Here is a 17,863-nt window from a genome sequence, read left to right on the forward strand (position 1 = left end):
CAGAAGGGTTCGGCACCTTGTAATTCATACATTCATAATCCACTCGACCGCCTCCGGGCTCCGAGACGTAGGGCTGTTACTTCTTCCGAGAAGGGCCTGAACTCGTACATCCTTTGTGCTTACAACTTCTCCATAGCTAGGACCTTGCCTCTCCATACCTACCCCCCACTCTACTGTCAGGCTTAGAACCACGACAGGGGCCTTTGAAGTTTTTTGGCATGCGTTCATTGCGCAATGCCAGAGAGAGGCAAGGTATTCCAATAGTCCTCGTCTTTAGTCCGGCGGCTTGTGAAGCCACTGGGGTTGTGGCGGGCGGGTTGTGAGCTCCTGCCGCATCTGCTTCTCGTGCTGCTCGAGCCGCATCAATGATTGCCTGATCATCTGAAACCTCTCGTCGGGGCGGGTAACGCGGCGGGTCTCGGCGCCTTCGTGCGCTGCTAGAGATTGATGGCGACTCGGCATGCCGGCTTCTGCTGTTGCTCGGGTGCGGGGTAGAGTGAATCCACTGTTGACTGTAGGAGTAATTCGCCTGCTGAGCAACAACGGTTATCAACATCTCGATGGCGTTCCGGGCCTTTGATATCAACCGGAGAGTTTCCCGTGATTGGGAGCGCGGGGAAATTGGTAGTCGCAGCTAACATGTTATTGGCTGGGTTTGAGAAGTAACCCAGCAGTGTCAAGAAAAGCTCAGGTGTCGACCAAACTGGTGATGGACAAAGGGCCGGCTTGCGACGATGAGGCAGCTCATTAGGCTGAGGCTGCTGCGGCCGCCCTCCTCCATTCGGGGACACAACCCGGGTCAATGGAGGTATAACCGACGCGTCAGGGGGCGCTTGCCCTGCTCCTGGAGCTGGCGCGTCTTGTGGAGTATTGAATAAACGAGTTGGCTCGTAATTGGGCGGGAGCCGGCTCACGTGTCTCCTCTGATTATCATCGAACAAGGGGAGGACCGACTTGGTATTCCCGACAGAGCACTCGTCATCAGAGTAGACGAGAATCTCACTGCCAGACACGGAGTTCTCCGCGAGCTCGACCCCTTGTGTGAAACCAATGAAAACATGCTTCCGGGCAGCTTGAGGCCGGGCGGGTTGCATGCACCGAGGCGGCTTCACGATGTCGGCGAAGATGTCCGGCTCGGTTTGTTGCAATTATTGCTACTTATAGCATGCGGTGCGGTGGCGCGGTGCACTCAATTATTGTACTCCCTCATGCGATGACGAGCACGCGCAACACGCCCGGTTTACTGCTACTGTTGGTTGAGTGACTCACATGACAAGACACTATGCATGAACAGTAAATAGTACGCTGATGAGTATCTGGCATGAAGTCGGCCAAGATCGAGGCAGCAATGCCGTTTGTCAGAGGGGGGCCCCGGCGTGTTGACACAGCTGGAGCTGGTACTACAACCTAGGCCGCCCTTGTTTGTCTTGAGGCTCGTGGTGCTGCTCCAACGCCGCAAGAAAAACGTTTTCTTTTTGTCACCTGGGCCCGTATTTCCCCAGGCACAGAGTGCACAGCATGTGAGGAAAACGCACCCACCCAAGCCATCATTTATAGAAGAAAAATCGCTTCACAACTTTAGCCCCCTCAGTGGCCCACGCTGTTTGTCTCGTGTTGCATGCCGCTTCCTTGCTAAGTCATTCCTCCATCTGAATTTATTAGGCACCTCTTCCTTTCGGCTAAGGTTTGGCTTAAAAATTTAACTAACACCCCGAAAAAAATTTAACTGACATTTATTTTTGAAAAGGACAAAATCTCAGCCTCTGCATCAGATCAATGCATGCAGTCATCTTATTAAACAGTACCAATCAATACGAAGTCTTCCGCTCACTACAGCTTGCAGAAGGAGCACTTAATAAATGAAATTAAAAAGCCACAACTGTGAAAAACAGTACAAAATGACTAAACACCTATCCTATTATTGGACCGCTATCTAAACCGGTTGTAGATATCCAATGCTACCGTCTCTTAACGGTTGCACTCAGTAACAACCACGTACGGATCTAAGTTGTAGCTCTGTAAATAACCTACGCAAAGTTTATAAAATTTTGTCTGTTAAAAATCATATCATTTCTGCAGTTCCATATTATTGAATTTATGCTCCAGCCAACTCATGCAAAAGTACAAACTGATGAATGAAGGCAGGCAATATATTTCAATACATATAGCCCAAAGTAGTGCACATATTCCTATCTGAATGTGTCCCACAGTAGTTGGTTCCAGTCTAGTTAGCCATGTCCCAAACAACAAGACAATGCTAAGCGAGTGAGCGAGCGAGCGAATGTGAAGTAGGGACTATACAATTGATGAGACATAGGCAGGTACCCACGAGAGCAACTAGTTAACGAGCGCTCCTTCGGTAGCCTCGCAACGATCAGCGTCACTTGGCACACTCTCAACCATTCGCCACGTGTCGTGCTCTGGGCGCTCCCTCCGGATTTTGTTTTATTTATTTTTCGCACGTGTTTTCGGCATTTTAAGCTGTTTTTTCGGTTTTTTCCAATGTCTTGGTTTTCCACCGGTCTTCCTTACCTTTTCGATCAAAAAAACATTTTGCGCGAAAAAACGTGTTTTCTTTTTTTTTCTTTCGCGAGAGTCACGGTTTTGCTTTCGTGAGAGGCACGGTTGTCCTTTAGCAAGAGTCACGGTCCTGCCTCTCGGAAACGAAAAAAACACGTTTTCTTTTCTTTTTTTCCTTCCGCGAGAGGCATAGTTGTGATTTCGTGAGAGGCACGGGCATGCGTCTTTCGAAAAGGGAAAAACCCATGCTTCCGGTTCGGTTTTTTCGTCAGGTTTTTTTCGTGAAAAAAGTTTGTCAAAACCTATCAACATGGGATCTACTTTTGAAGATCTCGATGCGAGGAATACGACGATGAAAGCGGTTCGAGATTTGGACGCACGGTTTGAGAGATAAACCGTTTTGAATAAACGAATCTAGGGAAAAAAGGAAAACTATCAAGTTGCGACAAGTGGCGTGTTGCATATGTGCCACTTGTCGCAACCTGTGAAGTTGGAGTGATCTTTGCATAGAGGACTCCTCAACTAGTGATTTTGGGTACCCATGTATTTGGCCTCCGCTATCAGATTACCTCGACGTTAATATATTGGTACAAAGGAAAAAAAAGGCCCATACGAAAAAGCCCACTAGTAGCGGCCGATGGGCATTGGCTCTAGTCACCTAGCTTTTATTGTAACCGCCAGTCCATAATTAGGCTGGTTATAGTGGGGAGTAACTTATACTAATGTGATACATATGATACTAGTCTAAATTATTATCTTTATAATGCAAGGTAACATAGTAGTAGTGCCATAAACGAAAATTGCTTTTGGAGCTCGGCCTCTAGGGAGGCCTTCAAATTCAAATTACAAATTTAATCAAAAATCATAATTTTATGTTTCAAAAAATTCTGGAAAGAAAATACAGATATGCATGAAGGTATGACACATGTGTGTGTAAATTTTCAGGGCAAAATACGTTAAAATGAGGGCTGTGCAAAAAAGACAAATCATGAGCTTTTTAACAGATGATACTATTCATCGTCCCAGGCCATGAATTTGTTAATTTTGTACATGTCGCATTTCAAGGTATTTCATCCTAAAAATTTACACACACAAACATAACATCCCTGTTTACTTGCACAATCAGTTTCAGATTTTTTGAAGCCGACAAGTTTGAATTTTGAATTTTTTAAACTTTAAGAGCTCCAGTGAGCTCGGTCACCAAAAGGACGTTCTCTGTCATAGATGGCTTCTTATTAGCTTGTATACTCATATTGTCTTGGAAAGCCCTATGTTACAGTAACATATCATGTTACCACTTCTCATTAACTATTTGTCATTAAGAAATTTTTTTTGGAGTGTGCTATGTTAGTAGCTAAGTTACTCCCACAGTGACTAGCCTTAGCGTATACATGGGATTAGTCGTCACCGCCGTTCTAGTTTTCGACGCCGTCGCCCCCCGTTCGCCTCTTGCCCTTCTCGTCCATTGCCTGATCGCCCTGCTCTGCTCGGCTACTCCCAGGACCCATGCCTGCTGCTCCCGAATTCTCGATGAACCGATCTGATTCTGATTCACATATTCAGGTATATATGGCTGCTGCACTTGTCAATTCTTCTCGCTTCAATCAACGGACCAGCAAGTAAATTATCATCCTATATCAGTGTCGAATTGATGGTCTGGATTATTTTTTTTGTTTTCGGTATTGGTTGCGTAATTTGTGACTCTATGGTCTATGATTCTGTGAAGAGTTCCCATCTTCCACATGTCCACAATCAGTGGCGGATCTAGAATTGGATCGATGTGGGGGCAACATTACAAATAGCTAATAAAGTAGCAAATATACATATAAATACAATAGCAAAAAAAAGTTTTGCAAATTGTTTGTGGGGGGCGCCACCCCACCCCTAGATCTGCCACTGTGTGTGTCGGCCAGTTCTTTTTCTATTATCTTGTATTAGTTCCTACATAGTACATGACTCCATTCCAATCCGTACGTAGGGGAGCAGCTATGAAAACAAAAGCAGGGCCCACACTGTTTGTCTCGTGTTGCACTCCCTCAGTCCCTCTGTAGTGTTAAAAAAAAAGTAGTACGTACTCCCTCCGTAAACTAATATAAAAGCGTTTAGAATACTAAAGTAGTGATCTAAACGCTTTTATATTAATTCATAGAGGGAGTATAAACAAAAAACGTGTTCCCTGCAGCCTATAAAGCGGCAGGCAGCCCAGCCGTCGTTGCCACCAAGTCACCATTCTCCTCCATTCATCAACTTTGCTTGGTATTCACTCGCAATGGCCTCCGCAATGGCGGCCACCTGCATGCTCCTGAGGCCGGCTCCCTGCGCCGCCTCCGCCTCTCCGCTCCTCATGATCCCCTTCCTCCGTCGCCGCCCCCGCCCCCGCTCCCGCTCCCGCTCCTTGACCACGGCCTGCGCTGTCCAGCAGCAGAATCAGGGCGCCGTCAAAAAGCAGCAGCAGAATGGCGCCATCCCAAGGGGCTCCTGGACTGCTGCGCCCGTCTCCGCCATCGCTCCCGCCACCCAAGACCAATCCATGTTCCTTATCACCCTGGATCTCTCCGGTGCCCTGGAGCTGGTGGCCGCGTACACCACCCCAGGGCAGTGCGTCATGACCCGCGTCCCCTTACCGGGAGCGCCCCCTGCGGCCTTCATGTGCATCTCCTCACTCGGGGCTCCACTTCGACTTGCTCGTCAGGTCCGTTCCAGGGACAACCTCAGAGCACCTGTGCAACCTCCACGTCGGGGATGTTGTGGAGATCAGGCCCGTCATGGGGAAGGGCTTCGCCGTTCAGAACATAAATCCGCCCGAGTCCACGCAGACGGTTCTCCTCTTCGCCGCTGCAGAGGGGATCAGGTCTCATATTTACTACTCCATTTTAGTGATCTAAACGCTCTTATATTTCTTTACTGGGGAACTACTTGTTTGGCTTCTTTGATTGATTCATTGATGGGATCCTGCCAAATTAATCTTGTGTGTTTTTAATGCAGTCTGATTCGTGCACTTATCGAGTCTGATTTTTCTGCCTCTGAAAGAGCTGATGTGAGGCTTTATTATGCTGCCAAAGATATGCAATCCATGGCATACCAGGTATACTTATGGGAGACTTTCTGCTGTGTGCAAATCAAGTACTCTTGTCACTCATGGATTTGTGAACTAGGGTTCATGAAGAAGAGGAGACATTGGGGAAAAATCTGGGGTCTTCTACCGATCCCCTTCTCACCTCTCTTCATTTATATTTTTGTTCTTTTACAATGTAGTCCTCATGTCCTTACATAATTACGACTCACATCAACACTCCCCCTCAAGACGGGGTGAATATATCATACAGACCCATCTTGCTACAGAAAATAGAGAATGATTTCTCAGGTAGACCTTTTGTAAGTATATCCGCTACTTGACTAGATGAACTTACATAAGGCATACATATTATCCCTCTATCCAATTTCTCTTTGATAAAGTGACGATCAATTTCCACATGTTTGGTTCTATCATGTTGCACTGGGTTATTTGCAATATCAATGGCGGCCTTGTTATCATAGTATAGCATCAGTGGTGATTCCTTGAACAACCCTAGTTCTGTCAGTAATATCTTTAACCATAATACCTCACATACACCATGTGCCATAGATCGAAACTCAGCCTCTGCTGTGGATCTAGCCACAACAGTTTGCTTCTTGCTGCGCCATGAAACTAAATTCCCACCAACGAAGGTACAGTACCCAGATGTTGATCGTCGATCATCCAGTGAGCTTGCCCAATCTGCATCAGTATAACACTCAACCTGGAGGTTTCCCTGATGACTGTACAGTAAACCCTTTCCAGGACACCCCTTCAAATAGCGTAGGATTCGAGTCACGGCATCCATATGAGATGATCTTGGGTCATGCATGAATTGGCTCACTACACTAACAGCAAACGCAATATCTGGTCGAGTATGAGACAGGTAAATAGCTTATCGACTAATCTTTGATAGCGTTCACGGTCCACGGGTTTTCCTGAATCACTCATCAGGCGATGGTTTTGCTCGATTGGGGTTGCAGCTGGACGACACCCAAGCATACCTGCCTCTTGTAGTAGGTGTAGGACATATTTTATTTGGGAAAGGAAAATACCTTTTGTTCCTCTAGATACTTCTATCCCAAGAAAATATCTCAAGTGTCCCAAATCCTTGACTTCAAATTCTCGTGCAAGATGATGTTTTAAGTGAACAATTTCCTCTTGGTCATCACCTGTGATAACAATGTCATCCACATATACAATGAGGACGACAACCTTGCTCATTCTGCGTTTGTAAAACATGGTGTGATCTGCATTGCTCTGAGTGTACCCAATTCTCAACATAGCACGCCGAAACCTATCAAACCAGGCCCTCGGTGATTGTTTGAGCCCGTACAAGGAGCGACATAAGCGAAGTACCTTTCTAGTAACATAGCCGGACTCGAACCCTGGTGGGATCTCCATATACACTTCTTCTTGAAGGTTGCCATGAAGAAAGGCATTTTTTACATCCATCTGGTGAATGTTCCAGTTCAAGTTTGCTGCACATGATATGAGTGTTCTAACAGAATTCATTTTTGCTACAGGTGCAAATGTTTCCTCATAATCAATTCCATGTGTTTGGTATATCCCTTTGCCACAAGGCGAGCTTTATATCTATCCACTTTACCCTCCGGGGTATGCTTAATGTTGAAAACCCACTTGCAACCTACAGGTTGTTTACCTGGTGGTAGACCCACAAGCTCCCAGGTTTTGTTCTTTTCCAAAGCTCGCATCTCTTTAAGCATTGCTTCCCTCCACTTTGGATCCTCCTTGGCTATGTCGAAGTTAGTAGGTATGGATGTGGAATCCAAAGATGTAATGAAGCTCTGAAAGGATGGGCTACAATGTTTGTAGGAGATGAAATTGGCTATGTTGTGTTTATGACCAGCGTCGTAGTCCTTTAGGTGTGGAGGGAGATTTGAGGTTCTAGTTGGTTTTCTCAAGGCAATGGGTAAATTACCTCGCGGAACAGATGTCGACAATTGGTTATCACTCTCACCCATGGTGCTAGTAGGAGCAATAGGACTAGGAGAGTGATCATCAGTGCCTGGGTCATCATGTGCAGAGTGATCAACATTCTGTGAAGGGTGATAATGAATCTCCTGTTGCATCTTTCATGTATCCATGACCAGAATTGTTACTCTCCTCATGATTTATCTCATCCCCATGTCCAGGAATATTATTATCAAGAGCAGAAGCATCTGGAGTAGGGACAAGTATTGATCCAATAAGGGTGCCTCCACCACTGCTCTCCCCCTCTTGTCCTACTTCATGTGGGGATAGAGCAATGCCAGTGTCATTGGCTGATCCAAGATAATAAGGTTCATGTTCACGAAAGGTCACATCCATACTCACAAAGAATCGACGTTCAGAGGGACACCAACACCTATAGCCCTTTTGAGAAGGAGAATGGCACGAGGATCTAATTTCCCAACAGAATTTTGATAATCATGCACAAAAGAAACACAACCAAATACCTTTGGAGGGACCACAAAATCATTTGTGTTCAAAAGACACTCGGCTGGAGTCTTAAACTCAAGAGTGCGTAGAGGCATACGATTTATTAAATATGTTGCTGTTTTTATTGCCCCCCCCCCCCCAAAGAAACTTAGGGACATTCATGGTGAACATGAGTGAACGAGCAACTTCAAGTAAATGCCTATTCTTACGTTCTGCAACACCATTCTGTTCTGGTGTATTGACGCATGTAGTTTGATGTTCAATGCCATGTGATGCAAGGAACTGTCCAAACTCCATGTTAACATATTCAGTACCGTTGTCAGAACGTAAGGTTTTTATAGTTGTTCCAAACTGGTTTTGAATGAGAGCACACAAATCTTTGAAAACAGGGAACACATCACTTTTACGCTTCAAAAGGTAAAGCCAAGTATAACGACTAAGTCCATCAATGAAAGTCACAAACCACCGATGTCCAGAAACAGAGTAAACCTCACAGGGCCCCCAAACATCAGAATGTATTACTTCAAATGGTTTATGACTTCGCAAACCCCTGCTAGGATAGGTACCCCTTGTATGTTTTGCTAATTCACACGCGTCGCATACAAGGGATTCTCTAGAACACAAGTTAAAGAGAGAGGGATAAATACGTGACAAGACAGCAAAAGAGAGGTGTCCCAATCTTCGGTGATGAAGTAACAATTCTTGAGTCGGAGACATGCAGGTTGCAAGAGCAATTTCATCTCCCCCTTCATCAAGATAGTAGAGTCCCTCATGCATGGTCCCAGTCCCGAGAACTCTCCCAGTCCCAAGCTCCTGGAAAACACAACAGGTAGGATCAAACCAACATCTACACTTGAGAGCACTAGTGATGGAGCTAACTGATAATAGGCTGATAGGAAATTTAGGAACATGCAGAACCGGGGATAAGGACAATGTCTTGGTACACTGGACGGTTCCACGTCCTGTAATAGGTGCCATGGAACCATCAGCAACACGAACTTTGTCCTTACCAGAGGGAGGTGTGTAGGAAGTAAACAAGTTTGAGGCTCCTGTCATGTGGTTAGTAGCTCCAGTATCAATTATCCATGATTTTGACTGGGCTTGGTGGGATTCCATACCTTGGGTGATGGCATTAAAGCTAGAATCAACTTTGGAGGAACCTTGGGACGAAGATGAGCCTTCAGAGAGTTTGAGCTTGGATTTGAAATCCTCAAGAGCTTGCATATCTACCGCAGGTAGTTCCCTTGCAGATGCATTGTAATTAGCTTGTCTTTTGTTTGAACCTCGAGCTCCCCCTAGCTGAGATCTCCCTTTATCCTACCAAGGTGGATAACCATGCAACTCAAAACACTCACCCTTGGTGTGTCCTTTTCTCTTGCAATGATCACAAAGCAATTTGCTTTTATCCACCTTACCAAAGGAATTTGTAGCACAGCGAGGTTGTATGGATAATGCAGCACGAGCATCTGCACGCTCCTGACCATCCTCGTTCGGTTGTGCCAAACGAGTCTCCTCCTCAATCATGCTAGAAATAATATCATCAAGACTAGGCCACTCAGGCATTGCAAATATCAATTGACTACGGAGGTTTAGTTCCTGGTCTAGGCCATCAAGAAAGAGCTTGCTCACAAACGACTCAAACCACACATGATGAATTGCCAAGTCATCCTTGTCAACAGGTTCAAAAGGGAGATGATAATGTAAGTCTCTGTATAGTTTTTTTACTCCACCTGCATACTCTGTTACAGATCTTGAGCGCTGCTTCAAATTAGTTAACTCATGCATGATACGGGTGGCTTGCATTTTATTTGTTTTCCTTGCAAATTGTTTCTTCAAAGATGACCAGACCTCACAAACAGTGTCCATGCCTTCCACTTGTTCTCTTATTTTTGGTTCCATACTTCCCAACAACCATACTAGTACTTTATCATTGATTTGTTTCCTGCCTGCACCGCCTTTCTCCAAACTTTCTTCACTGCCAACAAGTAAATAATCATACTCATTGGCGCTCAAAATCAATTTGGCATGGCGTGCCCAACTGATGTAGTCACCAGGTCCTGATAGTCTGACTGGATTTGGCTCAAGTGTATGCTTAACTGGCTCAGCAGCCTGCTGGTGCTCAAGCAGTTTGCTAAATATTTCATACATATTATCAACACTAGAATCCCCTGTTTTTTGTTTACTTGGATCTCCCATGGTTCAGTGAGCAAGAATATATTCCAACACTAGTACTTGGTTCTTCTTCTCAAATACGTGCAGCACAAAGAGGAACCAACTAGTACAGCTCAACAATGTGCCAAAGAGTACGGCAATTACTTCAGATTGCAACACTAGCAAATAGTATTATTTAATCCGGCCAGCTGACCACCAAAGTAGCTCCAGGCAACACTGATTCTTCTTCTAAAGCAATAAAAAACACAGATGCTCAAGGAGTCTGAGATTCAAGTAGGGGACGAACTAGACCTGCTCACGGCGCCGGATGGCAGGAGAGAAGAAATTAGCTTGTAGCGGGCGAGGGGGTCCAGACGCCCAGGCTCTATTCAACTCAACTGGTAGCTGCAGGAGCCTCCCCGATTGTACTTGATTCAGGCAGAATCGAGGTCGCTTCCCGACACCTACAGCAAAGCCAGCAGCAGAAGCACCTCCAACAATAGGAGCCACACAGCACCGCACCGACGACCAAACTCAATCGGAATCACAGGAGAACCACACAGGATTCGTCCCGCCCTGATACCATCTTGTCACTCATGGATTTGTGAACTAGGGTTCATGAAGGAGAGGAGACATTGGGGAAAAAATCTGGGGTCTTCTACCGATCCCCTTCTCACCTCTCTTCATTTATATTTTTGTTCTTTTACAATGTAGTCCTCATGTCCTTACATAATTACAACTCACATCAACAAGTACTCCCTCTGTCCCATAATATAGAGTGTTTTTAACACTGTTGTAGTGTTAAAAATGCTCTTATATTATAGGACGGAGGGAGTATATGTATTCACTAGACAAGCCTTCAGCTCGTAACAAAACATGTACGACTTTTTGTCTCACAGGAGAGGTTCAACAAGTGGGAGGAAACTGGAGTTAAAGTAGTACCACTCACGCTCAAAAAGAAGAAATTCAGGTCATACAAGAAATAATCCACCATTGTTCTGTCTTGTTATTAAAGGTTCCTTCTAATAATACAAGAAATAATTTTGCAGGAACCTTTCTTGGAACACACACTGAGTGAGATAATAGGAAATCCACTTTCTACGGGAGCTGTAATTGTTGGACCGCTTGTAATGAAAGAGGTGCACATATTTGTTGTTTTAGGATCCTTTTGCATCATACCTTACCATTATGCGTGTTGAGCCTATGAAAAATTGTGTTTACTACTTGTGTCACACTCCTACAGTACTACTGCATCAGATTACAAAAATTGTGCTTACTACTTGTGAGTCACACTACTACTGCATGAAATTATGCATGAATTAATACACCTTAATAACAAAAAAAAGCGTATCTAATGCTGAAAGCTCCCACAAAAGATCAGCTCTAGGGAAGGGAATTTCATGACAGCTAGCCTACCCTTGCAAAATTCTGCAAGGAGTCTGATTCAAACCCAGGACCTCTCTAGCGACGTGAAGTTACTACATTTATGCAAGATTGTTGATGTGGTTTGAAGATTTATCTTTAGGTGTTTGCTCCCGCTTCAATTCAGAGTCTATATCAAGCTTTGTTGCACCTCAGCAATTAGATGCATTTGGTAGTATTAACCTGTTCTCCTGATTCCTAAATCAGGTGCACCTCATCGTTTTGGAAGTACATACATTATGCTACTTGTCCTAAATATGGGCGATCTTCAAGCAAAATCAATGCAATGATGATACTTATGACATCCTATGCTTTACAGGTAATCACCGGAGTTCTTTTAGACCATGGCGTGCCACTGGAGAAAATCTTAACGATCGAGTGGAATCCAGAAATCGAGTTGTCTACCTTGGATCATTTTGGCCTCAATGGTCTAGGTAAGCAAGTCTAAATTCAACTTTAATTTTTTTATCTGGGGCTTTGGTGTTTTATTGGGCAATATGGATCACAAGGAATGATGTTGTGTTTGATAGTTGCCCACCTAAAACTCTTCTGCAGCTCTCATTCGGAGGCACTGACAGGCTCCGACAATGGACGCTTTTACAGCGGAGTGATGAGAATAGGAACGTTCAATAATGCGTGTCGCACTATACAGGCGATGGCTATGTTTGCTTTCCTGTCCCAAGGGTGGTCTCTTACTTTTGGGATTGGTTAATAAGTTGGAACTAGTTCTTATGTGCTATGTTATGTATGTGATGGCTTGTTTTTATAGCCTGGGCTACGTTTTGTAATAATTGGACGGATACCACTTCTACGAAGAGGTTGAAGTCTCTACCAATATAATAAAGGAGGACTGTCTGTTCGTCTATCTGTCTAAGTTTTTTCATCCGCTTAACGCGTTTTCGTTAGCTCGCTCTCCCTCCTTTACCATCGCAAAACATGTTCGTTTGCACCTACCACCGTCCGCCTGTTTTTCTTCCCCTCATGCCACTACAACAGCGTACCTACTTTAGGGATATGCAATATGTTGACAAGACTTTTGATACAACATAGGGATTTGCTGTATGGAGACACGACAAAGTTTTGTTTAAACATTGTATAGACGCAAGCGCTCATATACATGTACATACGCTCACCTCTATAAACGCACACACGCACACCTAGACTTGAACCCCGGTGTGCTGGATATATCACAGTCCCTCTAACCATCCAACCACAGGCTGGTCAAACTATTATTATGTCACGTCATTACATATATTTTTCAAAAAGGAAAAAGAAAACTCCATTTCTAAACCCACGTCCTCCGTCTCCTCGTCCCCTTCCTCTGCGCCTACCCGATCGCCCCCAATCCTCTATGCATGCATCGCCAAGTGCAGTTGCAGCTCCCTTGCGCCGTTGCGCGGCAACTCCAGACCTTCTTTGTCCCTTGTCGTCTTCCACGGTCGTTGCTCCCAGTAATCGCTGTTCCGCCCTAATGCATCTCGGCCTACATCACTGGTCCCAACCGTCGACGGCGTTGTTGCACTCCACTCAATGGATCGATCTTTGATTTGACACCTTATAGTTCTCTCCGTTCTGGTGTTTGATAGATCGTAATCTACGAAGCCATTGATTTCTTTTTTAGTTATCTATGAGGACACCCACAATTTCTACACGCAACGGAATGCCAGGTGCATACATTAGACCCCTTATTGCTAGCACATTGGCTTGAACACCCATGGGTAGGGACTCATATTCTTCAAGCAATACTCACCAAAACCATCAATATGCAACAGTGAGTGTGATCTGTTAATGCTAAATTTAGTATTTCTTAACTTATTTTGTCATGATTATCTTAGTACAAGTCACAGAAGAAAATTGTTCACAGTGGCATAATTCGAATACTTGGGTTTATACATGTACGCAGAGAAATTCTCAATATTCATACTAAATTAAATTTGACAACATAAAGTACAGATAATCCATTAGTTACTATATCAAGAATAGTACTACGACTGGGGGTAAGAAACTAACCGCAATAGCATTGGAATTTCCACGGTAAAGTTTTTTTAGGGGAAATTTCCATGGTAAAGTGATATGTATTCTTCTCCTATTGTAAGGACGTCAGTCTCTGCCATTAATCTTAGCAAAGAAATAACTGACAACAAAAATGTGTTATACAGAGAACAAGTAAACAAACAACATATCCAGCAAGTATGCATGCTCACTCCTGGGTGACCTCATCGCCTGTAAACAGCTCTAGGACAACTCACCAGAAATCATACTACAAAAGATAAAATAACTTATTCTTAAACACACATAAGATTTGAAACTTATCGCCTTCAAGAGATATCATTATTCACTACAAAACATCAAGTTAAAAACTCATGCCCTTTGCAACTGACTTAACTAAAGTATTGAACTCCTGAAAGAACATCAAGAAAGTTGGTTACATATATAATACAAGCTATACTATGCAGAGAAAGTCAATTAATTTAGTATTAAGGCCATCGTAACTGTGCATTAACAAATAATCTCATGGAAAGATGATGCTGACACGGGGCTCCCTCTCCAGGGGTGACACAGGCGGCGACCAAATCACCAACCCCCGGCCACCCCACCAGGGCCGGCCCTATGTTTTGGGAGGCCCTAGGCGAACTCGACAACATGGGCCCTTATGTCCTAAGTCCTAAGACCATATATATGTATGCTTGTGTGTTATATATATGACTTATTAAGAGTAACTTTTAGTCACACATCTTTAGTTTAAAATTTGACTATAATAATTCAAATGACTTCATCGAGAACAATAATAACCAAATTCGAACTGATTCCATCAACAACAATAATACTAAAAAATCACAAAATAAAACTAACATGACATGATTAATTACCTCAAATAAGAACCAAATTAGACTGACTCCATCGACAACAATAATACTTCAGTGCTTCAAAAAAGGTTTCTTCGGGAGTAGTTTCTTGCCCCTGTTCTTCAATGACATCAACATTGCTTGAAGATGTAAAGAACTTATTCAAAGAATCCTTCAATGGTAGAATTTTCGGATCACTTTCTTTCTTTTTCCTTCTTGTTTCAGCACCCGACAATGGCTTCTTCTTAGGTAATATGGCAGGCTAATGTCCTAAAATCATGAAGAAAAGAAATCAAAAGAGGATACAAAGAATTAGGAATTTATACATCGGATGATTGGAACCCTAGACATGTACATAGAATGACAAAAAAATGATTGATTGAATTAGAAAATTTAAAACTTCATGCATAATGAAATTGGAGGATGAATCATGGATGTATAGTTGAATGCGTAATTAAATACTAAATAAAGAATAAATAAAGTACTGAAATTGTCAAATTAGGTTTGGGGGATGGACTGGAATTGAGGAATATGGATGGAAACATTCAAACGTACTTTAGGGATTGGGAACGGCCGAGTTGCAGACTTCAAGACTTGTAGTCGCCAGTCGGATGTATACTTGTATACATATTGCCGCGGTGCCGCCTTGCCGGATGCCGGATGGCCGGGCCGCTGGGTTGCTGGACTGTCGTGCGGCGTGCCGCGCGTGCAGCTCCAGCGGGCAGCGGGCCAGCGGCAGGCGAGGCGAGGATGACACGGCAAGGCGCCGAGCGAGGGAGCGAGGAGGCCGACGGGCGTCATGGCGCCTGACGAACCTAACCTACGAAGGAAAAGGAAAACGAGCAGTTGTCTGTCTCCCAACTGGCGTGAGTCACGGTGTCGCTTCGCGACTTCGCGTTCGTTAATCGATCAACGATGGCTTGCTAGCTATCTGATGGGCCTAGCCCATCTTATTTCTTTTCTCTAGTTCTTTTGTATTATTTTTACCTATTTTTTGTTGGGCTATAATATAGATATATACTCTGTCATGGGCCCCCCTCCTCGCCTGGGCCCTGGGCCGTCGCCCCGCCGCCATACCCCCAGGGTCGGCCCTGCACCCCACCCAATCCCCCCCCCCTCGCCGTCGCCGGTGCCTCCCGCGGGCAAAGCTCTCGTGGAGCAAGCAGCCGCGAGGCTCCTTTTTTCTGCGGTGGGCGGCTCCTCTCACGAGCGGGGGATCTCTGGGCGGGGCGACGTCGGGCAGAGGGCGGCGGCCTTGGTCCGGGCTCCTGATGTGTAACGAGAACAATTTTTGAATTTTGAGAACAATTTTTCAAAATCTGAACACTTTTTGGAAACATGAACAAAATTTTAAATATTTTCAAAAAAGGAGAAGAAAATAAAAAGAAAGAAAAAAACCAAAGAAAGAAAGAAACGGAAAAAACGAAAAAAAGAAAAGAAAAAAACAGAAATAACTATAAACGAAAAGAATAAATAAAATAAAAAAGAAACCAGAAAACCCGGTTCAAGAACCTTCTGGAAGGTTCCCAAAACCGGCCAGGAAGCATCCAGAAGGTTCCCAAAACCGGAAAGAGACCTAACGTGAAAAAGAGCTAACTGGGCCGGCCCAGTTACTATCGAACTTGTGCTGACCTGTGCGGTAGGTCGACGAATGCGGCGGTTTTCCGCAAATAGGATATGGTGGATCCTATTCCCCGGGTCGGTTGGTGAACATCGATCAAACGTGTACCCCCCGTGCGCCTCGTCCCCTATATGGGTCGACAATTCATAATTGTTTTTCAACCATTTTTGGGTAGGTGCTAGAACCTTCACCAAATCAATTTTTCTTTTTTTTTCCTTTGTTTATCTCCAGTTTTTTTGGTCTTCTTTTTCTGTTTCACAAATTAGCAAAAATTATAAAATTCATTAAAACATTAAAATCATGAACAAAAAATTATAAAATTCATTAAAACATTTCTTGAAAACCATGAGCAATTTTGAAATTCATGAAAATTTTCTAATTTTTTTTGAACAATTTTCAAATTCAGTAAGCATCTTGATATATGTGAACAGTTTTTCAAAGCCGCAAATATTTTATTAAAGTTGCAAACATTTTTTCTATAGGGGGAACATTTTTTGAAATTCATCAATATTTTTTAATTCATGAACAGCTCTTTGAATTTGCAATTTGGTTTTTCAAATTCGTGAACCTATTTTGAACTTGGGACATTGTTTTAAAATTAGTGAACATTTGTCTAAGTGTAAATTTGTTTTGAACTTAATGAGCACTTCTTTGGATGTAATGGATGTTTTATAATTCATGAACATTTGTTTTAATTCAGGAAATTTTATTAAATTCGTGAACATTTTTTGAATTGGTAAACATGTTTCTGCATTCACGAATATTATTTAAATACATGAATATTTTTCAAATTCACAGACTCTACAAGCAAAGTAATAAAGTTGATTTTTGTTTTTGTAATCACAGTGCTACAAGCAAAGTAATCAAGTTGATATCACATTGACTCTATTATTCCTACTAGATGCAACATTTTTATCTAACTTTTTCTAGTACAGGAACTTGTCACATAGAGTCAATGTGACATACAACATATATAGCACTGTGATCAACTCCAGCAACACAGTCAAACACAGTCAAAATGTGCTCATATTGGGTCTTTTTTCAGTTTTTGATTTGTACTTTGTTAGGAGCATCCACCACACATACAGCATAGCCGCGCGCCCCTGCACATTTTTGTTTTTGCAAATCTTAAACTGAAATTTCAAGGAGCAAATTATACATGGTTTCTTCAGTTGACCTCCTCCTGCACATTTTGAAACTGAAAGTGTAAGGAGCAATTAAACAGAGTTCTCAGTTGACCTCCCCCTGCAAATTTTTACTGGAGCAGTTGTTGAACTGAAATTCGAAGGGAGTTTTGTTGTACACAGCTTATCTGTTGACATAAGGACGAGTATATATGCTGCAATTTCATAGTGCTTTTTTTAGGTCAGTGATCAGAGAGACACAAAATTATGAACAGAGCACAATCAAAACACTTGATGCTTTTCAATTGCTCCGTACAACTTACCCAAGCATGGGACGAGCTTGCCTTGGAGGCTTCAGCAAAGAAGACAACAGGATTGCGGAGCTCCCTTGCAGCTCCAGACCGGCCAATCGGCTCGGCGGCGAGAATCGGGGCCGATCTGGCCTCCCTGCTGCGAGCTTCGATCCATGGCGGCTGACAACATAGCCCGCACTATGTGGTGAGCAGCCATGGCGAGGGAAGGCGGACGGCAGGGATGCTGCGTGGCGGAATTGTTTTGTCGGCGGCGGCGTTGTACGCGAGTCGCCGTGGATCCCTCCTCGCCCCCATGCAAACTGGGAGGTCGGCTGCCTTGATGTGCATCGAACTAATTTACCAAGCCATAGCGGCCTAGCCTAACCTCG

At 43.8% G+C, this 17,863-nt stretch overlaps 1 pseudogene; it reads left to right on the forward strand.

Moving 5' to 3' along the window:
- Window positions 1–4,757: 4,757 nt before the first annotated feature.
- Window positions 4,758–12,411, forward strand: LOC119270815 (annotated as a pseudogene).
- The last annotated feature ends 5,452 nt before the right edge of the window (window positions 12,412–17,863 follow it).

This window comes from Triticum dicoccoides, chromosome 3A, assembly GCF_002162155.2.
Source record: "Triticum dicoccoides isolate Atlit2015 ecotype Zavitan chromosome 3A, WEW_v2.0, whole genome shotgun sequence".
Lineage (NCBI taxonomy): Eukaryota > Viridiplantae > Streptophyta > Magnoliopsida > Poales > Poaceae > Triticum > Triticum dicoccoides.